This window comes from Pleurodeles waltl, chromosome 6, assembly GCF_031143425.1.
Source record: "Pleurodeles waltl isolate 20211129_DDA chromosome 6, aPleWal1.hap1.20221129, whole genome shotgun sequence".
NCBI lineage: Eukaryota > Metazoa > Chordata > Amphibia > Caudata > Salamandridae > Pleurodeles > Pleurodeles waltl.
Window position 1 is genome coordinate 19,244,946 of NC_090445.1, and position 25,989 is coordinate 19,270,934.

At 50.5% G+C, this 25,989-nt stretch overlaps 1 protein-coding gene across 1 annotated transcript in view; it reads left to right on the plus strand.

Annotated features, from left to right (window-relative positions):
* The first annotated feature begins 4,776 nt into the window (after positions 1-4,776).
* The window catches only part of ASS1 (argininosuccinate synthase 1), a 271,201-nt gene continuing 249,988 nt past the window's right edge, over positions 4,777-25,989 (plus strand). The window contains exon 1 of the mRNA XM_069237057.1: positions 4,777-4,896. The gene's annotated coding sequence lies outside the window, so the exon portion shown is untranslated. The remainder of the gene's footprint in view (positions 4,897-25,989) is intronic.

Genomic DNA, 25,989 nt, shown 5'->3' on the forward strand with positions numbered 1-25,989 from the left:
TCATTGTCAATAAGGAGGCTGCTTGGGTTAACCCACAAACACTTTTAATTTCAGTATGGATAGAAATAAAGTAGCAGAAGAATTATTTGAAAATTTAGCCAAGGGAGGTATTGGATATAGTTTTACTGTTGGTAATACACAGAAAGAAGGTTTAAAAAATAAATTTATAAGACTTGAGAAACTAAAGAAAAATGAATTATCTAAATGGTGGGATGGAACAACGCTCAAACAATATAAAAAACTGAACCGTATCCCCAGGGGTTTAAGATCGCAGATCTTTCCCACATTTGACGACTTGGATGATGACCTACTAGCGTTATGGGATAAAGAACTAACAGTTAGTTCTATGAAATTGATGGATATTTTGATCATCAATTCGGAGAGGAAAGTGAGTCATTATCAAGCTGAAATCAGCAGTTTAGAAAAAGAAATTGAGTGTTTAAATTTACAAGAAGCCACCGAGAAAAACTATAAAATCCTAGAGGAGGTTTTGAAGAAATACCAAGATGACATAATGCAAAGAAAAGCACGCAAACTCAAGCGGGACGAGAAAGATTATATGTCTGGGAGAATTTTTACATTTGCCAATAAGTATGATCACCTATTCCATACTGGTGGTCCCTCAGGTTCTTCGAATGTGTCAAAATTTTCAGATTCAACATCTATTAGCACCTCACTAACGAGTGATAGTGAAGTAGAAGAGGGACCAAGCATCTCTGCCCAAGGGACCCTCGGTGGAAATAGTTTTTTATTGGAATTAAAAATGATGAGACGAGGCAAAAATATCCAAAACAGGGAGTTGATGTCCACAACTACAAAAAAACTAGTAGGGGTAGGAGAGGAAAGGGTCAATGCAACAAAAGAAATGGAAGGTGTCAAAACGAGATCAAGGGACAGGAAGGCTGGAAGGATCATGACTTGTGGATCACAGATTATGAAATGAGATTCAAATTGTGAATAAAAGACTGTGGATTCATCTATCAACTCAATTAGTTGACTCCAAGACTGTTGTGATCTTTTTTGAACTGATGCAATATAATTGATAAAATTGGTGTTGTGAAGTATTCACTAAAAAATATCTTTTGGCTTTTTTATATAACAAGAGGGGACCCTCGCCATCTTTAGTTTGTAGTTGGAGTTGTTTTTTTCTCCTAGGGTAGGGTGTTTCCCTGAGGAGGTTCCCCGTAATCTATTGAAGGTAGAATATTACCCATAGCGCCATTGATCCTTATTTATACACCCTATTTTGTTGCTTCATTGTCAATAAGGAGGCTGCTTGGGTTAACCCACAAACACTTTTAATTTCAGTATGGATAGGAATAAAGTAGCAGAAGAATTATTTGAAAATTTAGCCAAGGGAGGTATTGGATATAGTTTTACTGTTGGTAATACACAGAAAGAAGGTTTAAAAAATAAATTTATAAGACTTGAGAAACTAAAGAAAAATGAATTATCTAAATGGTGGGATGGAACAACGCTCAAACAATATAAAAAACTGAACCGTATCCCCAGGGGTTTAAGATCGCAGATCTTTCCCACATTTGACGACTTGGATGATGACCTACTAGCGTTATGGGATAAAGAACTAACAGTTAGTTCTATGAAATTGATGGATATTTTGATCATCAATTCGGAGAGGAAAGTGAGTCATTATCAAGCTGAAATCAGCAGTTTAGAAAAAGAAATTGAGTGTTTAAATTTACAAGAAGCCACCGAGAAAAACTATAAAATCCTAGAGGAGGTTTTGAAGAAATACCAAGATGACATAATGCAAAGAAAAGCGCGCAAACTCAAGCGGGACGAGAAAGATTATATGTCTGGGAGAATTTTTACATTTGCCAATAAGTATGATCACCTATTCCATACTGGTGGTCCCTCAGGTTCTTCGAATGTGTCAAAATTTTCAGATTCAACATCTATTAGCACCTATTTTGTTGCTCCCTGCTCAAAGTAGGTTGCAGAGCAGGGAGTCTACCTTGCCAAAGAAGTGGTCTGGCACCCGATATGGGCAGATTTGTGGGACGTACAGCCGGTGCGGCAGTGCCACCATCTTAAAGATTGCAGCTTTGCCTAACAGCGGGAGTGTCTGCAGGTGCCCCACCTCCTGTTCTAATCTTTTAATCTGGGGTTTGCCTTGTAAAACATGACTGGGTCCTGCGTGATCCATATACCTAGGGTTTTGAACTGCTGCTTCTGCACCCTCGATGGGAGTCTTAGGTCCCTGTGCCAGTCCCCTTTCCCAGTGGGAAGAAAAGTGATTTATCCCAGTTCATGGTGTAACTGGAATGTTCCCCAAATATTCTAGAAATGAATTCCAACCTATCTGTGGATTCGAGCATGTTAGATAGGTATAACAGGATGTCATCTGCGTATAAGGAAATAAGCTCCTCCTCGGCCCCTCTACGTGGTCGCCTCCACAACAGCAGGTCCTTTCGCACTCACGCCAACAGCGACTCAATGACGAGCGCAAATAACATTGGGGATAGTGGGCACCCCGCCTCATGCCTCTACGAATGTGGATTGGCCTCGACAGGTGTCCGTTAACCTTGACTCTTGCTATGGGGCAGTCATATAAAAGTTTAACCCACTGAATGTATTTAGGTCCGAAGCCCATTTTGGCCGGTATCCCAAAGAGGTAGGGCCATTCGACCGAGTCAAGGCCTTGTTTGCATCTAATGACGCAATAGCTCTTCCCTTCGGTGAGTCTACAATCATGGTCAAATTATTGTGTCGTCTGCGTAAGTTCAGTTTGGTGGATCTACCAGGTATGGATATGGTTTGATCTGGATGTGTCAGGTTATGGATTACTTCCTATAACCTGTTGGCCAATACTTTGACCAAGATCTTAATGTCCACATTTAGTAAAGATATGGGTCTGTGAGAGTCCCATTTGTCCGAAGGCTTGTCTTTCTTTGGGATCAGTATGAGTGTGGCCTTGCGCATATTCTCTCGTAACTGCCCGTCCTGAAGTGCCTGGTGATAAGCCACATGCAGTGGGGTTGCCACCTTGTTGCGTAATGTCTTGAGTCGTTCTTTTGGGAGCCCAGTGGGGGTCAGGGCCTTCCCTGGCTGTAGGTGTCCCAAGGCGGAGGCTATCTCCTCCACCGCTATGTCTGAGACCAAGTCCTTTGTTTCCTGTTTCCCCAAACTCCCAACAGGACAGTCTTTTATGAAATCCAGCACCTCTAGGTGGGCGGCCCCCAGCCGGGATCCATAGAACACATGGAGTTGTGTGTGAGTGTGTGGTGTCTGCGTGTGTGTATGAATGTGTGTGTGTGTGTGTGAATTTGAGAGTTGTGGTGTATGCGTGGTTGTATGCGTGTGAGTCAATGCGTGTATGAATGTTGAAGAGAGTGCGTGTCTGCATGTCAGTGTGTATGAGTGAAAGTATGCGTGTTTCGATGTCCATGTGTATGCGTGCCTGAACGTGTGTGAGTATGTATGAGTGAATACGTGTATGGATGAGTGTGAGTGTATGTTTGTCTGCGAGAGCGTGCGTGAATGGGTGTGTGGTGGTGTGTGTGAATGGATTGGAGACGTGGGGGGTTGTGTTTGCATCGGGGGTGGGAGGGTGAGTTTGGATGGGGGTGGGTGGGGGAGGTTAGGTGCTTGCTGGGGGGGGAGCCATCTACCGGTGACAGGGAAGGAATTCCTTGTCACAGGGAAGGAATTCCCTCTCACTGGTAGGCCCTTCCGCCATGGTTTTTGCTATGTTGCTACAGCCGTGGAAACCATGGCGGTAGGTCGGGTCATTATACCGCCAGCGGTACTCTGTGGGCCGCCGGGTCGGAGATGAACATCTCCGGCCCGGCGGTTCATACCGCCATGGTGGTATGAGTGGTGATGTGGCAGGTTGGCAGCGGCCAACCCGCCACAATCATAATGTGGTGGTATATGCCGCCAGCCTGTTGGCGATGATACCACCACATTAACGCTGGCGGTCTTTTCTCTATTTTGCAGACCGTTAACATTCCTTGATGTCAGCAGTATGATGGAGTTTGTGTGTGTCAAGGTGGGTAATTACAATCTTCTGTCCGAGTTGATGGGTCCACCTGCCTAGGCGACCCGTCTGTGCTGGTGCAGGTCGGGTGACTCTGGGGGGATTTCCGGTCCAGGTGACTCCCTCGGATCTCACACAGGCAAACAGGGCGTCGCCAACCGCACTCTTGACGGGTGTAGATTTTATTTTATTCTGTGTGCTTCCCAGGGGTGAGGGGGGGGGGGCACTGATACAAGAGTACCATGTTTTATACGTGTGTTTTGACTCTCATCACCAGAGTGCCATGTATTATTCGTGTGTTTTGACTTCCATCAGCAGAGTACCATGAATTATAGGCATGTTTTGACTCTCAGTAGCAGTTTAGCATGTGGCACACGTGTTTTGGCTTCCATCACAAGGGTACCAGGTTTTATTCGTGTGTTTTGACTTCCATCAGCAGAGTACCATGTATGATAGATATGTTTTGCCTCTCATTAGCAGCTTAGCATGTGGCACACGTGTTTTGACTCCCATCAGCAGAGTACCATGTGGCCCACGTGTGTTTTGACGCTCATCAGCTGAGACCGCGTCCGGCAGTGCCCAGGTTTCATCAGCTCAGTTAGTTGCATCATTTCGTGCCTTTTTCCGCCGCCGCCCTCTATGGGAGCATCAGTTTCCCTGGCACACCCTATTTCCTCACAGCAGGTGCAGACCTGGGAACCCCATTTCCCGCACGGCACGCACCATGTGCCTCGAGGTCCCGGACCCGCTGAGCCTCGGGAGGGCGGCGCCTAGAGGCGGAGACTAGCGCTGGGAGGGGTGGTGGGTGGGAGTGCCCTGGCTCCCCCCCTCTCCTATTTATCCCCAGCGCAGGAGGTCTGGAGCCCGCATCCTCCGAGCCCGCAGAGCAGCCCCAGGTAAGGACCACGCACGGGTGCGGTGGGGGTCGGTGGCACAGTGGGGGTGGTCGGTGGGGCGACTCCGGGGGGGCAAGCGCGGTCTGTCGTCGAGGGCCACGCGGTTAATACCGCTGAGAGAATGGGGCGCCAGGAGAGGCACCCTAATACATCAGAAGAGTCGCCCATGTGCACCCACAGAGGAAGCAGTGCCCAGCGGGCACCGTGGCTCCCAGGCGGCAGAACCGTACCACGAGGACAGGGCACCAGGTCTGTCGGAAGTAGGCACCGTTCCCAACCTCCGCGGGCACGTCCTAAGGGGCACCCGGCACATCAGAGGGGGCGCCCATGTGCACCCAGAGAGGGCGCAGTGTCCCAGCTGGCACCAGTCAGTGCAGGCGGGGGCACCGTACCACGAGGACAGAGCACCAGGTCATCGGAGGTAGGCACCGTTCCCTATACCCTTGGGGACGAGGCACGTCCGAGGGGGCACACTGCCCATCAGAGGGGGCGCCTATGTGGACCCAGAGATGGTGCATTGTCCCAGCCGGCACCATACACTCCAGGCGGGGGCACCGTACCACGAGGACAGAGCACCAGGTCGTCGGAGGTAGGCACCGTTCCCTATATCCTTGGGGACGAGGCACGTCCGAGGGGGCACACTGCTCATCGGGTGGGCCACAGTTCCCTTCCATGTCCTGCGCCCTCACATGGTCTCTGACCCCCTAGAACTTGTGACCCTCTCACTGTGGGCACGGTGAGTGAGCATTCAGGTACACATGTTAGACCGGGCTCTGGGGCACAAGGAACGAAACAAACAAGCGAGCACGGTCAGGTGCACAAGAGCGAGACTTAAAGAGAGTCCAGGGACTGGTGCACAAGAGCGAGACTTCAGGAGAGTCCAGGGACTGGTGCACAAGAGCGAGACTTCAAGAACTCACCAGGGTCAGGTGCACAAGAGCGAGACTTCAGGAGAGTCCAGGGACTGGTGCACAAGAGCGAGACTTCAAGAACTCACCAGGGTCAGGTGCACAAGAGCGAGACTTCAAGAACTCACCAGGGTCAGGTGCACAAGAGCGAGACTTCAAGAGAGTCCAGGGACTGGTGCACAAGAGCGAGACTTCAAGAACTCACCAGGGTCAGGTGCACAAGAGCGAGACTTCAGGAGAGTCCAGGGACTGGTGCACAAGAGCGAGACTTCAAGAACTCACCAGGGTCAGGTGCACAAGAGCGAGACTTCAGGAGAGTCCAGGGACTGGTACACAGGAGCCTCGCGCTATAGGAGTGAGCCTCCGAGATCTCGCATGAGACAACATCCTGGAGCCATAGGACTGAGCCTACTAGAACTCAGTAGACACCAAGGTCTGGAGCAAAAGGGATGAGCCTCCAAGAACTCATGAGACAGCAGATCCAGTGCTAAAACAGTGAGGTAGGACCATGGAAGTATCAGGCTCTTGTGACTTGACTTTCCACCTCACTGCCTCAGCCCCAGAGACTGAGACCTGTGAGGTGTGGGGAGTCTGCCTTCCACTGCTGTCTACTGGAGGGGAAAGTGATTTTTTGAACCTTGACCTCTCAAGGGCTAAAGACTCTGAGGGATTCACTCTTCTCCATCTTACTGGAGGCTATTGGTCTTTTCAGGGGGGTCTCTTCCTCTCCTGGTGATGCAGAGTAAGGGCTCTTCTTCTCCTCTCCTGGTGATGCAGAGTAGGGTCTCTTCCTCTGCTCTCCTTGATTATACAGACTCGGGTCTCTTCCTCTCCTCTCCTGGTGATGCATAATAGTATCTCTTCCTCTCCTGTCCTTGATTATGCAGAGTAGGGTCTCTTCCTCTCCTCTGTGGTGCAGAGTAGGGTCTCTTCCTCGCCTGGTGATGCAGAGTACAGTCTCTTCCTGTGCTCTCCTGGGTGGTGCAGAGTAGGGTCACTTCCTCTCCTCTCCTGGGTGGTGCAGAGAAGGGTCTCTTCTTCTCCTCTACTTACATTTAGTTACAGGTGGTTGGCTCCCACCTCACTCTTGTGTCATTGTTCTTACTGGACAGCCACTTGTCCTCTCCTCGGTCTTCCTTCTTTGGCTTTGTGAGTTTTCATGCTGTGGAGCATGGCCCAAGTACTACTTCCTGTCTATACCTGCACACATGAAGGAGAACTTTTCTTTATTTTGTAGTGTAGCTCTCCATCACAATGCATTGTTTTGCTGGCTATCAGTTTCCGGTCTGTCCTCAGTTTAGGCTGCTCTCTCCTCCACAATGACGAGGTGCCCGTCACGGTGAGCCCCCAGGAAGCACAGTGTACAACATGGCGGGACACACTTTATGGATCGCTCGGTGCATTTTAATTGCAAAATTATGAACCTAAAGATACAATTCCGTGTGTAGAGTGGTTTTCGCTGGGCCTGACACTATGGAGAGTTGCAAAGTGTGATCTGAATGGGCTTCTCTTAATAAGTCACCAGTTCTATTTTCCACTTTGGAGCCTGGCGCTGTAGTGTTCTCTTGTATTTCAGATATTCTTAATGGTAAACTAACCTGAAGATCCCATTCATTCTTTACAAATTTGGTCCCCTTAAGTCCATGCGTAAGTAACGCTTCTAGTTATATAGCGCCAACTCTTCTTGAAGGTATCGGAGCGCTTTAACGGTAGCACCAGCAGCTTTAGCTGTAACAACACATCCTCTTGGCCCAAACTCCCTCCCTCGTGTGGCATCACCATCCAACCCCTCCCATTCGGCACAAAAAAACTTACAAAGCCAACTACTCCAGCAGAGATATTTGGCTTTGTTGATGTGTTTTAGACATATGGCAAGACGTATAGCTACTATGGTTACTCATGACGAGCGTTATATATTTGAAAATTACTTAATCCTTACAGATCACATATTGGAAAAGTTAATTGTATTAGGGGTACTTAAATACATATTTACAGATTTCATTATAGCACACGCCCAGTGCCAGATTACCAAACAGGCAGAGTAGGCACTGGCCTATGGGGCCCCACGACAAGGGATCAAAATAATATTGATTTGATCTTGAAACAAAATTAAAATCAAGCTTTCTTAAGTTGTTTCAAAAGTTTAAAAAAATGAATCAACTCAAAGAAATAAAAACTTTACATTAAAGACGCTATAGAGAAAATATTGTATTAGTGTAATGTACCCATTAACAACTTAAAGTACTTAAACAATAGACATCAGATCCACACAACAGTTTGTCTATTTAAAGCTCATAATCTGTCAGTTTGTAAAGAAATTCGGTGCAAACTGCATACTGTTTAGTTTTTTGTAATAAGATTGGTTTATTAAAATTGTTGGTTGGTAAAATAAAAAATGTATTAGGAGATAATTTGCTTGGGTGGGGGGGCAACATTTCGCCTGCCTAGGGGCCTCCGTGGGGTTTCATCTGACACTGCATAGGCCTGGCCCCCATAAGCCGCAGTAAATGGTGGGGACTGGCTTGGGCCAAGAGGAATATTGAATCTGACCTTGGAACTGCCCATGGGAAGGGGGCAAGAAAGTCACTTCCAAGGCAGCGCCTACTCAATGAAGCCTTCAAAGAGCGATTGTGCAATTATCCATGTAACAGGGTCGATGTCCAAGGCGGTAACAAAACTGCTCCAAGGGGGGACAAACGTAAAGCATTTACCAATGATAACAAAGGATTTTTGAAAGGCAAGCCCATGAACGAGTGATAGTGATGGGTGTGCAGTGGGTGTGGTTAAAAGCCCAAAGATAGATTACAACATGTCAGAGTGCTTGCGCGCTCGACCTAAAAGGCACAAGCTTAGGGGAAACCTCCACCAGAGACCACTGGGCAGCTCCTCCCAAAAGGCTGGCACTGACCTGCAACCAGAAGTATGTTTCTTTGGTTTGGGGCAACTCTTTACCCCAAATAACAACATGTTGCATCACTGTCAAATGGAACCTGCACCCTGTCCAGGCTGGGCCTTCTAGAGTGATTCTTAGTAGGCCCTTCCCTCCTTTGTGCGCTCTATAAGTCTATAAAGAAAAGAAATCTCTGGGTCTTAATAGAGAATGTGGCTAGACACAGCCTAGCCAGCGGTGGAGTCCTCGACCGGGGATCAGAGATGAAGTGTCTGTGACACTGACCCACTCCCTGGCTGTGCCTAACAAGCGTGGCATGAGCAGAGTGCTGGCCTGACCAGGGTAGACCACAGAGATATTGTTCAACCCACATGGCACACTTTGGTGTCAGGCTGCGCCCAAAGCAAGCTGATCACCCACACATTTGTTCACAGCTAACTCATTCTTCATTGTAGGAATGGTCCACACTGGCACAGCTGTCTTTAGAAACCAAAAGGCCTTAATCCCGAGTGCCTATGAATCTAACCCAAGAGTGACCACCAGTCTAATTCAAGAGTGCCCATCTGTCTATCCAAAGAGTACCCGTCTGTCTAACCGAAGAGTGACCATCAGCCTAACCAGAGTACCTCTCAGTCTAACCAAAGAGTGCCTCTCAGTCTAACCCAAGTATGCACATCAGTCTAACCCAAAAGATCCTGTCTAACCCAGGACTGCCCACCCATGTAACCCAAGACTGCTTCTCTGTCTTTCCCAAGAGTGCCAATCAGTCTAACCCAAGAGTGCCTTTCAGTCTTACCCAAAAGTGCCTCTCAATCTAACCCGAGTGCCCACTGTGTGACCCAAGATTGCTCCTCCATCTAACTCAAGAGTGCCCATCTTTGTAACCCAAGAGTGTCTCACTGTCTAACCCAAGTGTGCCTCTCCGTCTAACTCAATGGTGTCCATTAGTCTAATCCAAGAGTGCCTCTTAATCTAACTCAAGAGGGCCTCTTAGTGTAACCTGAGTTCCATTCTGTCTGCCCCGAGTACCAGTCAATTAGAACCAGTTCATTAAAAATGTGCCATTCTTACGCTCAAAGCTACTCACACTCGAACAAAGTTATATTTTTAAAATAGATATAAGATATTGGGCCAAACCCATGACTCCCATAGAAGGTCTGCTCTCCGCCTAGAAGTACATCTTTGGAACAAGTCCTGCAGGATGGGACAGCACGCCACTCCTAGATGTGCACCAGGGAACATGACATAGAAACACATTAATATCCAGCTATCTCCTGGCATCCACACAGTCAGTTCTGGACTAGTCTCAGCCAGGGCTTACCCTCATCACAATACAGGGCTCGCTGCTCCTGATGGGCTCAGGATGGTCCTAGGTCAGAGCGGATCTGCCCCATGAATCTGATCCTTCTCGCTGCAGCATTTGACATGGTCTCTCACCTAAGCTCGGACCTTGTGTTGCACCGGGAAACGTCCCAGACTAGTTCTCTTCTGTTCCAAAGCAGCATTTTTAAGTTGTGCATGTCCCCCACCTTCCAACTGAAGTTTTGTCCTCTGCCTTGTGGGTTCTACTGGGTTCTCCTTTCAGCTCCACTCTTCATCACCTGTTTCCCCCCTCTTTTTCGCTGTACCCCTTCCTATGGGTTATCTATGATGTCCTATGGAGATGATACCTAGGTTATGTTGCTGCCACCATGATGGGAATATATCTACCATTGTTATCTGAAGTACCCGACTAGAAGAGGTGCAAGTGGCTGAAACTCAGTTATAAAACAGAGGTACTCGTGGTGGGCGCCCCGCGCTTGCTCTAAGTGGTCAGCTTGGTGCCCATCTAACCTGGGTGCTACTTGCTCCCCCAATGACTCTGTTAACAAAGTATGTGTTTTGGAAAACTTTCAAAATGGGGGTGCTGCGATCAGTGTTGGATCACTGAATTCATATGGACTGTGAAAAATATAAGTGCTGCGTAAAGTACCAGTCTAGCATACGAGCCACACCCCTTCAGCACGAGCATGGTAAGGGCGTGGCATATAGCGGGTGGTGAATTTTGAAGCACATTCTCCATTGAAATGGTCACTAATTTTGCTGAGACACAGTTTTACTGATAAAACTATATTGGGCACAATCTCTCAGGTTTCATTGAACATTTGCCATGTGCGCATTACCAAGTAAGGCCTCTTGATTTGTTTTGATCAGATTAAAATCTTTGTTCCCCTCAGACATACGAAGAAAGCGCTTCATCTGTGCTTTCCTGACTGCTGATATATTTTGGAATATTTGTAAAGCTCATTTATAGATATTTAAATTTTGTGGTGCGTTGACATCCTACAGCTTTTTCTTTGACTCCAGCAAGATTGTCACAAAGTTTCACTCTGCGAAATCATCTCAATTTGCAGTTAGAGAAAGGTCAAGTATCTTGAAAGAATAAGCAGCGTTGACGTTGTCTGACATCTGACCTCCATCTTTGAACTCACTGCAAATGTGGCGAGATATAAACACATTTTAGACATGTTTAATGCTCATTCTCCTTCAGAAATCCAGCTTGTTTATTTTGTGGGTACTGCAGCAACCCGGCACACACAGATCCAGCATCTGTGCCCCGAGTGCCAGTACTCTGTGGCACGGGCACTCAACCCATAACACTTGGGTGTTTCATCTGTTCTTGTGAAACAGCTCCAAATTGTTCAGTACACCTTTAGTCCCTTGCTTTTGTGTGGCCTCTTTCACCATCTTTTTACGACTCTGGTCCAGATTATATTCAAACCAAGATGAGGTTTTATGCCTTTAAACTGCCCTTGTCTACTGAGAATCTCTTATGCACCCCCAAGATGTAAGTCCAGGGTGGGATGCTGGCGGGATGTTGTACCTTTTCATCTGGGTCCATAATTATAGAATCACCTCCTTTCCAGATCCTCAAAGAGAGTATCTGTTCCTGGTTTGTAAAAAGCTACACACTCGTCTGTTCCCTTGGTGAACTGTCTATTGAGGTCTTGTTTATGCCAGGACACCCGCTGGATAGTCACGCCCTTTAGAAGACCTTCATCCACTCACTCAATCAGTGCGCCACAGCACATTTACAAAAAGAACAGTTGATGGACGGAATGTAGACCAAATCAAACACTCACCCCAGTCACAGATCTGGGTTTAAATCAGTTTTTTTGCTCACCATGCCGTTCCAGTTTGGACCCAGCCATAAGCAAATCAGTCTTGACCCTCTTTCCCATGGGAACTGTCCAACCCGAACTGCCAGGTCCTCCCTGGACCAGAAACAAGCATCCTGGGACCGGTTTCGGGGTATCAACCCTCTCCAGCCAGGCTAGCTTGAATCTGGTGGCACAGTGAGCACGGGACCCACGTCTGAGCATACCCTTCCCACTTGCGGCAACAAATGCAAAAAGAACAGTTGATGGACGGAATGTAGACCAAATCAAACATTCACCCCCAGTCACAGATCTGGGTTTAAAACAGTTTTTTTGCTCACCATGCCATTCCACTTTGGACCCAGCCATATACAAATCAGTCAGGGTCAAGACTGATTTGCATAGGGCTGGGTTCAAACTGGGATGGCATGGTGAGCAACATAATTGGGCTGCAAAGGGCTCTGCACACCGACACCCTTTGGTGCCACTGCACCTGTTGTACTACTGATAATGCCCCCCTCCCTGAGATCCTTATGTGGACCTAGCTGCAGTAGAATCTTTAATCTCGGTACATAGGTGCCACTGCACCTGCTGAACTATTGATAATCCCCCTGTCCCCTGTGAGCTACAGATGGGGACCAAGCTGCAGTGGTACGTCTAATCTCACTACCTTGGTGCCACTGCACCTGCTGTACTGTTGATAATGCCCCCCCTTGAACTCATTATGTGGACCCAGCTGCAGTGGGACCTTTAATCTCAGTGATCTCAGTTCCCCTGTGCCACTGCACCTGCTGCACTGAAGTCCATTTATCAGGGCTTCAGCTTGCTTCGTCTGTCCCTTCTTCCTATCTGGGTATTGTTTCCCTCCTTCAGGTGGTCTCTTTCCTCTTTTCATCCCTCTCCCAGGGCCTACTCTACCCCTCTGTTACTCCCTGCCTTGGTCCCCCTACTCACCTCCAGTGCCACCCTTCAGCAGCTCCCAGCAGCACCGAGAGGGCTTGTCTTTGCCTCTGCGGAGACCATGTACAAAGGTGGGTTCGGACCTCTCTTCATGCTGCGGTCCCAGCTGAAACGATGAAAGCGGGGAGAGTCTCTTGTTGTGCTTAGTTTGTAAATAAAAATGTGCCGGTGCCCAAAGCCCTCCTCTTAAACATGAGGCTGCTGCAATTAAATGTGCGAGCACAGAATACTGAGGCAGCGTAATCATGAAGCCATCTCGGGCCTCTTCAATCCATTTACAGCCTCTCCCTGCCCTTTAGCTCACTCTTGCAGCTTCCTGCTTGCTTCCTTTGTGACGCTTTTTCGTTTTTCTCTTCCTCAGTCTTTCCAATATGTGTCTTTTGCTCGCAGTAAATGCTTGAGGCAGAAAAATAAGTGCCGGCCCCCAAAAATAAGTGTTGTGCCCCCCACCGGCAACCACTGGCTCAAATTATGCACTGGTCTCCTGTCATTCAGTGGTGTCTTTTGTACCCTGAAATGTCTGTCTCTAGTAAGAATGGAGTGGACATTGCCTAGGAGGACACTGGAGAAGGGCCGGAGTACGGGTCCAAGTAAACTGGTCTCACCCTTGCACATGCTCGGCCCAGGTCTAGGTTGGGTCTTCGCCATCTTACGACTAGGACCTGCCCAAATGGTGCTTGCTTGTGGGGGTGGGCGTAACCCGTGGAGTTTGCTGTAGCATAGTTACACAAAATGATAGCAAAATTACTCAAGATTACGTGAAATTACACAAGGGGCGTAACCCAGCATTTAGCACTACTTTCTTCGCTCAAAAGCATCCTTGAGTCCAAAAATGGGACCAAGGATGCATTTTCCACCAGGAAAACAGCACTAAATTCAACAGACCATGAGCAGCAGTGGTCAGCAGCGGCTTGCGCTCGCTAAATTCATTGTCCCTGTGCTCCTGCAGTGGGATTTTTGTGCTAAATTACTCATAACTACGCGAACGGCCTTAATTATGTAATTTTTTTTGTAATTTTGCTTCAAAAGAGTAACAGGAAATTACCAAAATTACCCTGATTCTTTTGGAGTAATTACAATGTTGCCCAGACCTAACTGTGTGCACTTCAGAGACTTCGAGAGCGTGAGAGGGGCTTGGATCGTGGCCCCTGCTCAAAGTTTTAGCCTCTTTTGGCTCAAAAGGAGCAGGTGAAATCGATGAAAGATTGTGTACTTTCAGTTGCGTTTGCCAAGGTTAATTTCTCTATTTCCTTGTCCACGGGGATTAGTTGTAAACCTAGCGGCAGTATCCACATCTTTAAAGACAGTACATGGGTACTGCCCAGGTCACAAAGCCCAACTTTTGGCAACTTGGCATAATTTTACTGATTCCTGCACTGCCTGCGTTGCCATGTGGGTTACCAGGCCTTCTCTAACTGCCCTCCTTTATTTGTGTACATGCACACAGCACCCCAATGCGCCTCTGGATTGGCTGGTGGTGTGTACCTGATTATATGTTTTAGTCCTCGCTATAATTATAATTTGCATGCCAATCTCTCACATCTCCTCCTCCATCACACTGCAAGGGGCAGCACCCCAAAATAAGATAAGAGCACCTCTCTCCTAACTCAAACACAATACACAAAAACACTTCACAACAAATATGACACGGCGCACTCCCCTACAGTGTAGGGTGCTACCCATCTGAACAAGCATTTGCAATGCAATCGGTCTCGCGTTTGCTCGAGATAGATCTATTAATGTTGTAAATCTCTAACTGGACTTATCTTGCCACATAAACTGAAAATGAAAAGTTAAACAATTGACATAAGCGAGCCGATTCCAAGCGCCACGGCCGCCTTGAGCATGAGTGCGAAGGAGAAACACAAAAATAAAAGAAATGCACTCGCAGTCAAACGTATCGGCAATGGTGCAATTATCCATTTAACGGGGCAGTCTGCAAGGCGGTAACAAACCGCCCCAAGGAGGGACAAACGTAAAGCATTTACCAATGATAAAGAATTTTTGAAAAGCCCACAAAACTTACAACAGACCTAAAAGGCACTGCGGCGCTCAGCATTTGGGACTTGAAGCGCTATATAGATGCTACAATACACAAGAATGCAGGATGCTGACTGGATTCTGACAGGGTGGTGAGAGGATAGTGCTCTGATGTCACAGGATGCAGACAGTAGTGAACTCACTGGAGCTGTACACAAAGAAGCTGCAGCACACGGGCACCTAGCGCACAGTCGGTGACAGAGGTGTGCTAGGCGCTACATCACGCGGAGCCTGGGCAGACCCAGGCTCACTTCACCTGCAAGACTTTACAAATAGTTGACGCAGGGTATGATGTGACCATGAGTGCACCTCACAACTGGATGGAGGTTTTCCTGTGGTGCTCGTGCAAGGGACACCTCAGAAATGGTGGTGAGAGACATCCCCATGGAAGTCACTTCACCGACATGCCAGGGGTAGCGGAGGTGACATCACACGCCCTTTGACCTCCACTTTCACTCACACATCTTATACATACACATAAATTCACACCTAAATACACTCTCACATACACACCCTCATTCGCATGTACGCACACATCATACATTTAAAAGCATTTTTTACTTAGCTCAGCTGCCATGGAGGGTCATATTCCAGCTAATTGTACTACAATTTTAGTACACTAATAGTGAATCATTTATTATTATTCACTATTAGTGTAATAGAAATTTGACGGAAGACAGAGTAAAGTCCCATCTGACGGCCACAAGACAAGCTGCCGCTGTGTTCCTGGCACCAATTTTGCCGCCTGTGAGGCCAGGGGTTGCAAAGGCAGTGCCAGGGGTGGCAAAGGGCTACATGGCATCCATGGACGCCCCGCCCCTTAATGGCCATCATTCAGCCTATATGTTTTGTATCTATGTGAGGGGACCAGCCTAGCTCCAGTCCCAGAGACCACCAGCCATAGTTTGTAGGCAGTCCACATCATTGTGTGGTCCCAGTGTAGCCACAGTAGCAGTGACCCTGCTGGGTCTGGTCTGCTGCTGAGGACTGAAGCCTCTGACTGTGTCCAGGCCCCCCTGTGATCCCATCAGGGCTGGCTGTGCGGCTCCCGGTGGCTTCTGCTGCAAAGGCCATAGGAAGTGAGTCACTTGGCCCAGTGCCTGGCAGTGCCTGGGTTTACATGGCTGCCAGGGACTGAAACCTTGCTGATTAGTGCATGACCCAGGGGCCACGCCCACTGATCGTCTCTCTGTGCTCTCCAGCTAGGTTCATGCTCTACAAATACCAACACATACATGATCGCCCTCTGCCCCTCCCCCAGACTCCTCTTCATCACAGGGAGCCTCTGCTTCCAGATAATCTGCAGTAAATGGGGCATCTGTTTTGGAAAATGAAACACACGAAATAGCAGTGTCCATTTCCTGCAAACGCAAGCTCTTACGCAGTTTAAGGTAAGCTGGACCAACTCTACTTCTGGGTCGTGTGGGCGTTACCTGCACAGGTGTGTCATCCTCTGCATCCAATCCCACCATCGCAAATACTTGTTATCCAGGCAGCAAATAACTGGGCATTATCAGAATAGAACATTTACAATAGAGGAGTCTGAAGAGCGGATCTTCTCTGCCAGGGGTCAGCTTCTGGCTCTTGTAGGGAACGCGATGATGTCACAACTCAGCTGTAATAACTTATTACCAGTGAGTTTTAATGTAATATTCTTATCACAGGTGACAAGTAATATTACAACTAGATTATATTCCACTTTATATATAGGGTTTGTATTCTTCCTTATTTATGTCACTATTAAAGCACTTATATATAACACACAGCACAGGCTGGTTAGTGTTCCTGCATCTTAATGATAAGTATCAATCAATCAGTCAGTAGATTTGTAGAGCGCTTCTCGTCACCCATGAGGGTATCCAGGCGCTGGCCGGGTCCAGTTGATCTTCGGGGACTTTCAGAACTCTGAGAGAGATGGGCAGTTCCGGAGATGGAAGGGTGGCTTGTACCATGTCTTTGCTGCTACTTCGGAGAAGTGACCTCCGCATCTGCAATGGCGGGGTGAGGGTTCGAGAAAGGGGAGCAGAGGTGTCTGGTGGGCTGATGGAAGTTCAGAGAGTAGTTGAAGTAGGCGTCCGCACGTGTGTAGGGCCTTGTACCTGTGTCAGGAGCTCGGACGGGCATCTTTTCTGTACAGGGAGCCGGGTGAGTCCCCCGAGGTGGGGGGTGACGTGGGTTCACCTGGGGAGGTCCAGGACAAGTGTGGCGCTGGCGGTCAGTATGGTCTGTAGTCACCGCAGGAGGTGAGCTATGATCCCTACATAGTCGGCTGGAGATAAGGGTCTGGGGTATGAGGCGTAAAGTCTGGTCTACGAATGCTGCGTTGCTCTGAAAGCACCAACGTAGGCGTTGGACCATGACCTGCAGACCACCATCCCGGGTCACCTGCCGCATTTAAAGAACTGTCAGTCTTGCCCTCTTTAATGCCGCACCCGCCCCCACTGACGAGGTGTTTCTCACGGAGTTGACAATGTAACCCCCCTTGATGCATTATTTGTCAGAGTTACACCAAGGGAAGTCCCTTGGTGCTGTATTTGGCACGGAGTAAGCGATGCCTCTGTCATTTTTGAGCGATGGGACTTCTTCATGGGGAAATGGCACGACTCCTAACCAATCCAATGTCTGTAAGGCTGAGGCCATTTTTCAGTACTGCTTTCAAAGCTTTTTTAATGACTATATGATCACTGTCTCTAGCCAGACCTAAAAATCACATTACTGAACTCAAATATAGCATTTGTGGCTGGATCTCTTTAATTGGAGTCTGCCTATGGGGTCAGGAATCTCAAGTAATCCTTCCCTGCTAGGAACTGAGGTCAGATGTTTCCTCCCCCAGTAGTGGCGAGGATGTCCCTGGTGTGATGTCTGAGTTCTGAAGGGAGCAGCCCTCTTGCTTTTGTGCTGTGGGACAGGGAACTTGAACAAACACACCCCATACTCCACCCTGCCCTACTACCAGGGGTACAAGAATGCACCAATCAAGCCTCTGGGCTGCCCCCGATCTCACAGTTGTATTGTACCTAGAGAGACTGGGCTCTGGGCGGTGCAGACTGCGAGGGTGGCACCGCTGACCCAGCATCGAGGGGCGCCCCACCCCAGAGTGCGGGAAGGGCACACCCAGGTGACGGGCAGTGTCTCCGGGGCAGCACCGACCCTGCCCCAGCCCATCGTCACACCGGGTTTTCCTGAATTTAAACAGCACTTGTGCCACTTGGTGAACGCCCCTGCCCCAGGGGTGGGCGGACCGGCTCCTCGGCCCTGTGTGTGACCCCGCTTCCGTCAGAGCTGGCATGGTTACATCACCAGGGAATAACCCAGCAGGAAGGAGCTGCACATAGTGTTAGTGGGACCAGGGCGGGCGACCAGGGCGCCCGCCCTGGGCGGAGGGCACACCCTGACTCTTTGTTCACATTGTCGGGGCAGCCTCTCCCCCACATCCATCACCAGCCGGAGGGGGGGTCACGCCAAAGTTTGCAGGAAGTAGTGTGCAGGAGTAGCGGCTTTCGGGGGGCAACCAGCCAGAGCACTTTACATGAAGCTCTGTTGAGCCCCATACTGGGAAAGTGTCCCGAGGTCCCCGCCGAGTGTGTATTTATTTATTTATTTATTTATTCATTCATTCATTCATATTTATATGGCGCAGACGTTACCCTAACGTGCTGAAGCGTTTTACAAGATAAATATTTTGTTACATGGAAGCTGACCTCCAGAATTAGATACAGCAGTGAAAATGTTGAGGAAATATAGATGTCTGCCAAGAACTGTTTGCAATGTCTTTGCTAAAATATCATCGGAGGAAACCGGATTTCAGGTCAGTTTTGAAAGTCGCCAGCAAGGTAATTCTGGTTACAGTCCCAGAGGATCATTCCTTGTTAAAAGATGCGGCCCCCTGCTGGACAACAGGCTCTCCGGACCTTCACCTGTGCCCCCCTGACCTTCACCTGCGCCCCCCTGCTGAACCACAGGCTCTCATGACCTTCACCTGTGCCCCCCTGACCTTCACGTGCGGCCCCCTGCTGGACCACAGGCTCTCATGACCTTCATGTGCGCCCCCCTGCTGGACAACAGGCTCTCCTGACCTTCACGTGCACCCCCCTGCTGAACCACAGGCTCTTCTGACCTTCACGTGCGGCCCCCTGACCTTCACGTGCGGCCCCTGCTGAACCATAGGCTCTCCTGACCTTCATGTGAGCCCCATGACCTCCACGTGCGGCCCCCTGCTGAACCACAGGCTCTCCTGACCTTCACCTGAGCCCCCCTGACCTTCACCTGCGCCCCCCTGCTGAACCACAGGCTCTCCTGACCTTCATGTAAGCCCCCTGACCTTCACGTGCGGCCCCCTGCTGAACAACAGGCTCTCATGACCTTCACGTGCGGCCCCCTGCTGAACAACAGGCTCTCATGACCTTCACCTGTGCCCCCTGACCTTCACGTGCGGCCCCTGCTGAACCACAGGCTCTCCTGACCTTCATGTGAGCCCCCTGACCTCCACGTGCGGCCCCCTGCTGAACCACAGGCTCTCCTGACCTTCACCTGAGCCCCCCTGACCTTCACCTGCGCCCCCCTGCTGAACCACAGGCTCTCCTGACCTTCATGTAAGCCCCCTGACCTTCACGTGCGGCCCCCTGCTGGACCACAGGCTCTCATGACCTTCATGTGCGCCCCCCTGCTGGACAACAGGCTCTCCTGACCTTCACGTGCACCCCCCTGCTGAACCACAGGCTCTTCTGACCTTCACGTGCGGCCCCCTGCTGGACAAGAGGCTCTCCTGACCTTCACCTGTGCCCCCTGACCTTCACGTGCGGCCCCTGCTGAACCACAGGCTCCCCTGACCTTCACCTGTGCCCCCCTGACCTTCACCTGCGCCCCCCTGCTGAACCACAGGCTCTCATGACCTTCACCTGTGCCCCCCTGACCTTCACGTGCGGCCCCCTGCTGGACCACAGGCTCTTCTGACCTTCACCTGTGCCCCCCTGACCTTCACCTGCGCCCCCCTGCTGAACCACAGGCTCTCATGACCTTCACCTGTGCCCCCCTGACCTTCACGTGCGGCCGCCTGCTGGACCACAGGCTCTTATGACCTTCATGTGCGCCCCCCTGCTGGACAACAGGCTCTCCTGACCTTCACGTGCACCCCCCTGCTGAACCACAGGCTCTTCTGACCTTCACGTGCGGCCCCCTGCTGGACAAGAGGCTCTCCTGACCTTCACCTGTGCCCCCTGACCTTCACGTGCGGCCCCTGCTGAACCACAGGCTCTCCTGACCTTCATGTGAGCCCCCTGACCTCCACGTGCGGCCCCCTGCTGAACCACAGGCTCTCCTGACCTTCACCTGAGCCCCCCTGACCTTCACCTGCGCCCCCCTGCTGAACCACAGGCTCTCCTGACCTTCATGTGAGCCCCCTCACCTTCAGGTGCGGCCCCCTGCTGAACAACAGGCTCTCATGACCTTCACGTGCGGCCCCCTGCTGAACAACAGGCTCTCATGACCTTCACGTGCGCCCCCCTGCTGAACCACAGGCTCTCATGACCTTCACGTGCGCCCCCCTGCTGAACCACAGGCTCTCATGACCTTCACGTGCGGCCCCCTGCTGAACCACAGGCTCTCCTGACCTTCACCTATGCCCCCCTGACCTTCACGAGCGGCCCCCTGCTGAACCACAGGCTCTCCTGACCTTCACCTGTGCCCCCTGACCTTCACGTGCGGCCCCCTGCTGAACCACAGGCTCTCCTGACCTTCATGTGCGGCCCCCTGACCTTCTCCTGCGGCCCCCTGCTGAACTACAGGCTCCCCTGACCTTCACCTGTGCCCCCCTGACCTTCACCTGCGCCCCCTGCTGAACTACAGGCTCTCATGACCTTCATGTGAGCCCCCTGACCTTCACCTGTGCCCCCCTGCTGAACCACAGGCTCTCACGACCTTCACCTGTGCCCCCCTACTGAACCACAGGCTCTCCTGACCTTCACGTGCGGCCCCCTGCTGAATCACAGGCTCTCCTGACCTTGTGCGGCCCCCTGACCTTCTCCTGCGGCCCCCTGCTGAACTACAGGCTCCCCTGACCTTCACGTGCGGCCCCCTGCTGAACCACAGGCTCTCTTGACCTTCACGTGCGGCCCCCTGCTGGACAACAGGCTCTCCTGACCTTCACATGCGGCCCCCTGACCTTCATGTGCGGCCCCCTGCTGAACTACAGGCTCTCCTAACCTTCACGTGCACCCCCCTGCTGAACTACAGGCTCTCCGAACCTTCACGTGCGGCCCCCTGCTGAACCACAGGCTCTCATGACCTTCACGTGCAGCCCCCTGAGCTTCACGTGCACCCCCCTGTGGAACTACAGGCTCTCCTGACCTTCACATGCGGCCCCCTGCTGAACTACAGGCTCTCCTAACCTTTACGTGCGGCCCCCTGCTGAACCACAGGCTCTCCTGACCTTCATGTGCGCCCCCCTGACCTTCACGTGCCGTGCGGCCCCCTGCTGAACCACAGGCTCTCCTGACCTTCACCTGTGCCCCCTGACCTTCACGTGCGGCCCCCTGCTGAACCACAGGCTCTCCTGACCTTCACGTGCGGCCCCCTGACCTTCTCCTGCGGCCCCCTGCTGAACTACAGGCTCCCCTGACCTTCACCTGTGCCCCCCTGACCTTCACCTGCGCCCCCTGCTGAACTACAGGCTCTCATGACCTTCATGTGAGCCCCCTGACCTTCACCTGTGCCCCCCTGCTGAACCACAGGCTCTCACAACCTTCACCTGTGCCCCCTGCTGAACCACAGGCTCTTCTGACCTTCACGTGCAGCCCCCTGCTGAACCACAGGCTCTCCTGACCTTCACGTGCACCCCCTGCTGAACCACAGGCTCTTCTGACCTTCACGTGCGGCCCCCTGCTTAACCACAGGCTCTCCTGACCTTGTGCGGCCCCCTGACCTTCTCCTGCGGTCCCCTGCTGAACTACAGGCTCCCCTGACCTTCACGTGCGCCCCCCTGCTGAACCACAGGCTCTCCTGACCTTCACGTGCACCCCCTGCTGAACCACAGGCTCTCCTGACCTTCACGTGCGCCCCCCTGACCTTCACATGCGCCCCCCTGCTGAACCACAGGCTCTCCTGACTTTCACGTGTGCCCCCCTGACCTTCACGTGCCGTGCGCCCCCCTGCTGAACCACAGGCTCTCCTGACCTTCACCTGTGCCCCCCTGACCTTCACCTGCGCCCCCTGCTGAACTACAGGCTCTCATGACCTTCATGTGAGCCCCCTGACCTTCACCTGTGCCCCCCTGCTGAACCACAGGCTCTCCTGACCTTCACGTGCAGCCCCCTGCTGAACCACAGGCTCTCCTGACCTTCATGTGCACCCCCCTGCTGAACCACAGGCTCTTCTGACCTTCACGTGCGGCCCCCTGCTGAACCACAGGCTCTCCTGACCTTGTGCGGCCCCCTGACCTTCTCCTGCGGTCCCCTGCTGAACTACAGGCTCCCCTGACCTTCACGTGCGCCCCCCTGCTGAACCACAGGCTCTCCTGACCTTCATGTGCACCCCCTGCTGAACCACAGGCTCTCCTGACCTTCACGTGCGCCCCCCTGACGTTCACATGCGCCCCCCTGCTGAACCACAGGCTCTCCTGACTTTCACGTGCACCCCCTGCTGAACCACAGGCTCTCCTGACTTTCACGTGCGCCCCCCTGTTTAACGGAAGTATGGAATGAAACTTTCAAAATAACCCCATGGCTCATTGACCATGCTATGTACATGCTTGACTTCCCCAGCACCCACCTTACCCCCACCCCGGCCCGCAAAGCACTACTCCTGAACTGGCATCAATGCAGGCATCTGTCGTACCCCTGACCATACTTTGTGGCCCCTGGGAAAATGTTTTGCAAGTACCCATGGTCTAGAGCCACCTGATGGCTTGAGTTTGTTCGCCAGGTAACAGAGAGCGGATGTGCGCAGAGCGTTATGCCTGATGCAAGCAGGCTTGTAATTAGTCCTGGCTCCAGTTGGCAACCCTGGGAGAGTGATCACCTTAGGTGTAATATGGCCATTCCTTTTGGCTCCGTGGACGAACTGTGCTGCAAAGGGTAGGGTTGATTTCAGGGGGTAAGATGGCTTTTGGGGACACTAGTCAAGAGAGAGTTACAGTAGTCTATTCTGGAGAGGACCAGGGTAGGAACACGAGATTTGAGTTCTTCTCTAGCATTTCTGACCGTGGTGCTGATTTGAGAAATAAGATTGAGCCTTTTGTCTCGGAGGATCTGGTCCTAGAGATCTGGCACTGTCCACTGTGGTATGTTTACTGTTAAGGATGCTGTCCAGAATTGTTGCGCAAGCCTTGATTTCGAAGGGGAGATGAGGAGATATTCCGTTTTGGAAGAGTTTGATTTAAGATGATGAGTGGTCATCCAGTTGTGAACAGAATCGACAGTTTTACGAGGTGTGTGATGCCGTTTGGTGAGGAGGCCTTTTGATGACAGAAGAACCCCAACTTCGTAAGGAGAGATCCAAGTGGATTAATGTATAGGTTGAGTAGGGTTGGTGCAAGGATACACCCCTGAGGAACCCCTCGTTCAACTGTGATCAGTTTAGAGAGATAGTCATCAATTTCTAGCCTCTGCGACCTGCCCCTGTGGAATGAAGGGCCAGATGTACAATGCAATTTTGCAGACGCAAAAGCCCAAAATCGCCATTTGCGACAGAAAAATGGCCTTGTACAAAGTACCATCTCTATTTTACGAGTCGATATCCAGTTACCAGCTCGCAAAATAGGGATTGCTTCTTCAATTAGGAAGGGGTGTCCCAACATCATCCATTCCTAAATGCGAATTGCAAGGGGATGTATGATTGTTTTGAAGAAAACCGGTTGCAATAAAATAAACTGCTTTATTGAAAAAACAGTCACAGACATGGTGGTCTTCTGACCCCAGAAGGCCACCATCCCTGTGAGTGCCGCCATTCCCAGGTGGGTTGCAAATTGCAACCTGCCTCATGAACACTCATGAGGCAGGCCCCTTGCGACCCATTTGGTAATTGCAAACAGTGTGTTTAAGATCGCAAATTGTGAGTTGCAAAGGAAAAAGTCGTACATCTTGCCCGAAGTTCTTCGGACTTGCACACCAGGGGAGGGGTAGAGTAGAAGTCGTGATGTACAAGTGATCGCCCTTTGAAGAAGTGTACAAACTCCTCTGCTGTTGTTGGTTGGGCTTCAAATTTGATAGTCGTGGAGAGGCTGTTGGTGGTTTTGACCAGGTCGAAGAGTTAGTCGTTGCTTGGCTGAGTCCAGGAGGGATGTGAAGTGGCTGGATTTTCCCAAAAGATGCATCTCTTCTAGAAGGACCTGATATTTCTGGGGCAGGTGAGGTTATTGGTGGAGCGCGATCATCTCCATTTTACTCTAGGATTCTTAAGGCTTTCCTTTCCTCACACAGGCTTTGGTGAACCACAGTGCTGATGGTTTAAGCTGTATCTTTTAGGTGTGGAGTGGAACCAGATTATCAAGCAGATCAGACAGATACTCAGAGCTGTGGGAAGTCAGGTGATTCACATCAGTGCTGTGGGCGATGGGGAGTTGCACCTTTCAAGCACTGTTGCTAAATATCCTGATATCCATGTTGTTGGTGTTTCAAAACAAGGTAGTTGCTCTTTTTGGTTAGCTGCAGTGCTTAATTTGTGCTTGTTGTTTTCGGTGCGGGGCACCAGCACATATTTTTGAAGGGCGCACTTATTTTTCTGCCTCAAGCATTTACTGCGAGCAAAAGAATGACAGAGGAAGCGAAAAATGAAAAAGCGTCACAAAGTGAGAAAGCAGAAAGCTGCAAGAGTGAGCTGAAGGAGCAGGGAGTGGCTGTAAATGGATTGAAGAGGCCCGAGGTGGCTTCAGGATTACGCTGCCTCAGTATTCCGTGTTCACACATTTACTTGCAGCAGCCGCGTGTTTAAGAGGAGGGTTTTGGGCACCGGCACGTTTTTATTTACAAATTAAGCACTGGTTAGCTGAATATCACGGTAAAAGTCACAAGGTGAAACAAACAAGGGAGTGCTCAGACCGGTCTACGGAGATGGGTTGTTCACCGAGAGGTTGACTTCTTTGGAGATTGCTAGTTCAAGTTTGGGGTCTTTGTGAGTGCAGGTTTGAGGTTGTGTCGTATCAGATCGTTGTTGGGGAGAGTGGAGGAGAGATGGTTCACTGCAGCGTCTCCCGTGGTGCCCCGTTAAAGACTGAGCCTCCCAGAAACATCACTTAGCGTTGGTTGAGGAATGATAAGATCCATGCACTCCTGGACAAAGGCCATGGTACCACCCGGAGGGCAGTAAACTGCATTTATTACAAAAGAAGGATTGTGTTGAGTGTGTAGGCCCAGAGTGAGACATTTGAATGTGGAGAGAGAGACATTTTGTGTTTTCTTGCAGTGAATCTCTGTAAATGACTGCAACCCCCCCCCCTCTCTGCTTACCCAGTCCGTTCTGATCATGAAGGAGTGAAGGGTTAATAGGGTTGTGGGTTGCGTCACTGACCCAGGATGATGGAGGTTCATGCTGAGAGGTGATGTCCAGACTTCGTTTGTGCTTCGTTGCAGGTGTACAGTTGTGACGCATGGGGGCGTAGAGATGGGGTGATTGATGTGGTGCGAGGGGCGTCAGGGGGGTTGGCAGTGACTGAATGCTGCTCCTGCTAGGAGATGTCTGCTAGGAGATGTCTGCTAGGAGATGTCTGCTTGGGATGGGGTTGGTGCAGCGGGTCCTGGAGATGGTCAGATTTATGTGCTGCTTGGAGTTGTCTAGAGTTGGGGATAATCTTGTGGGGCAAAGTAATCGGCTATTCTTGGGTACATAGCGCCAAGAAGAGTGTGTTTTCCGTTCAACTGGGCGGGGGGGAGAGAGACTGAGAGAAGGTAGTCTGGGGCTCGGCTAGAATGCAGATTCCTTTTTCCAATTTTTTATTTATAAAACAGGGTAGAGAAGCAAAACGGAGCCAGCACAATACCACTGAGCATAATAAATACAGAGAAGAAGAACAAAAACATTGAAGTTTGATCTTACATTCTGAAAACCGGTCAGAACAATTCATTTTGACTCTTATTCAAAGCGCTTAAGCTATATTAAAGTGCCTTGAGGCAATTAAAGTGCTACTTGGTGCATTGTCACGCTTCAGCTGAATATAGTCTCAGCGAGC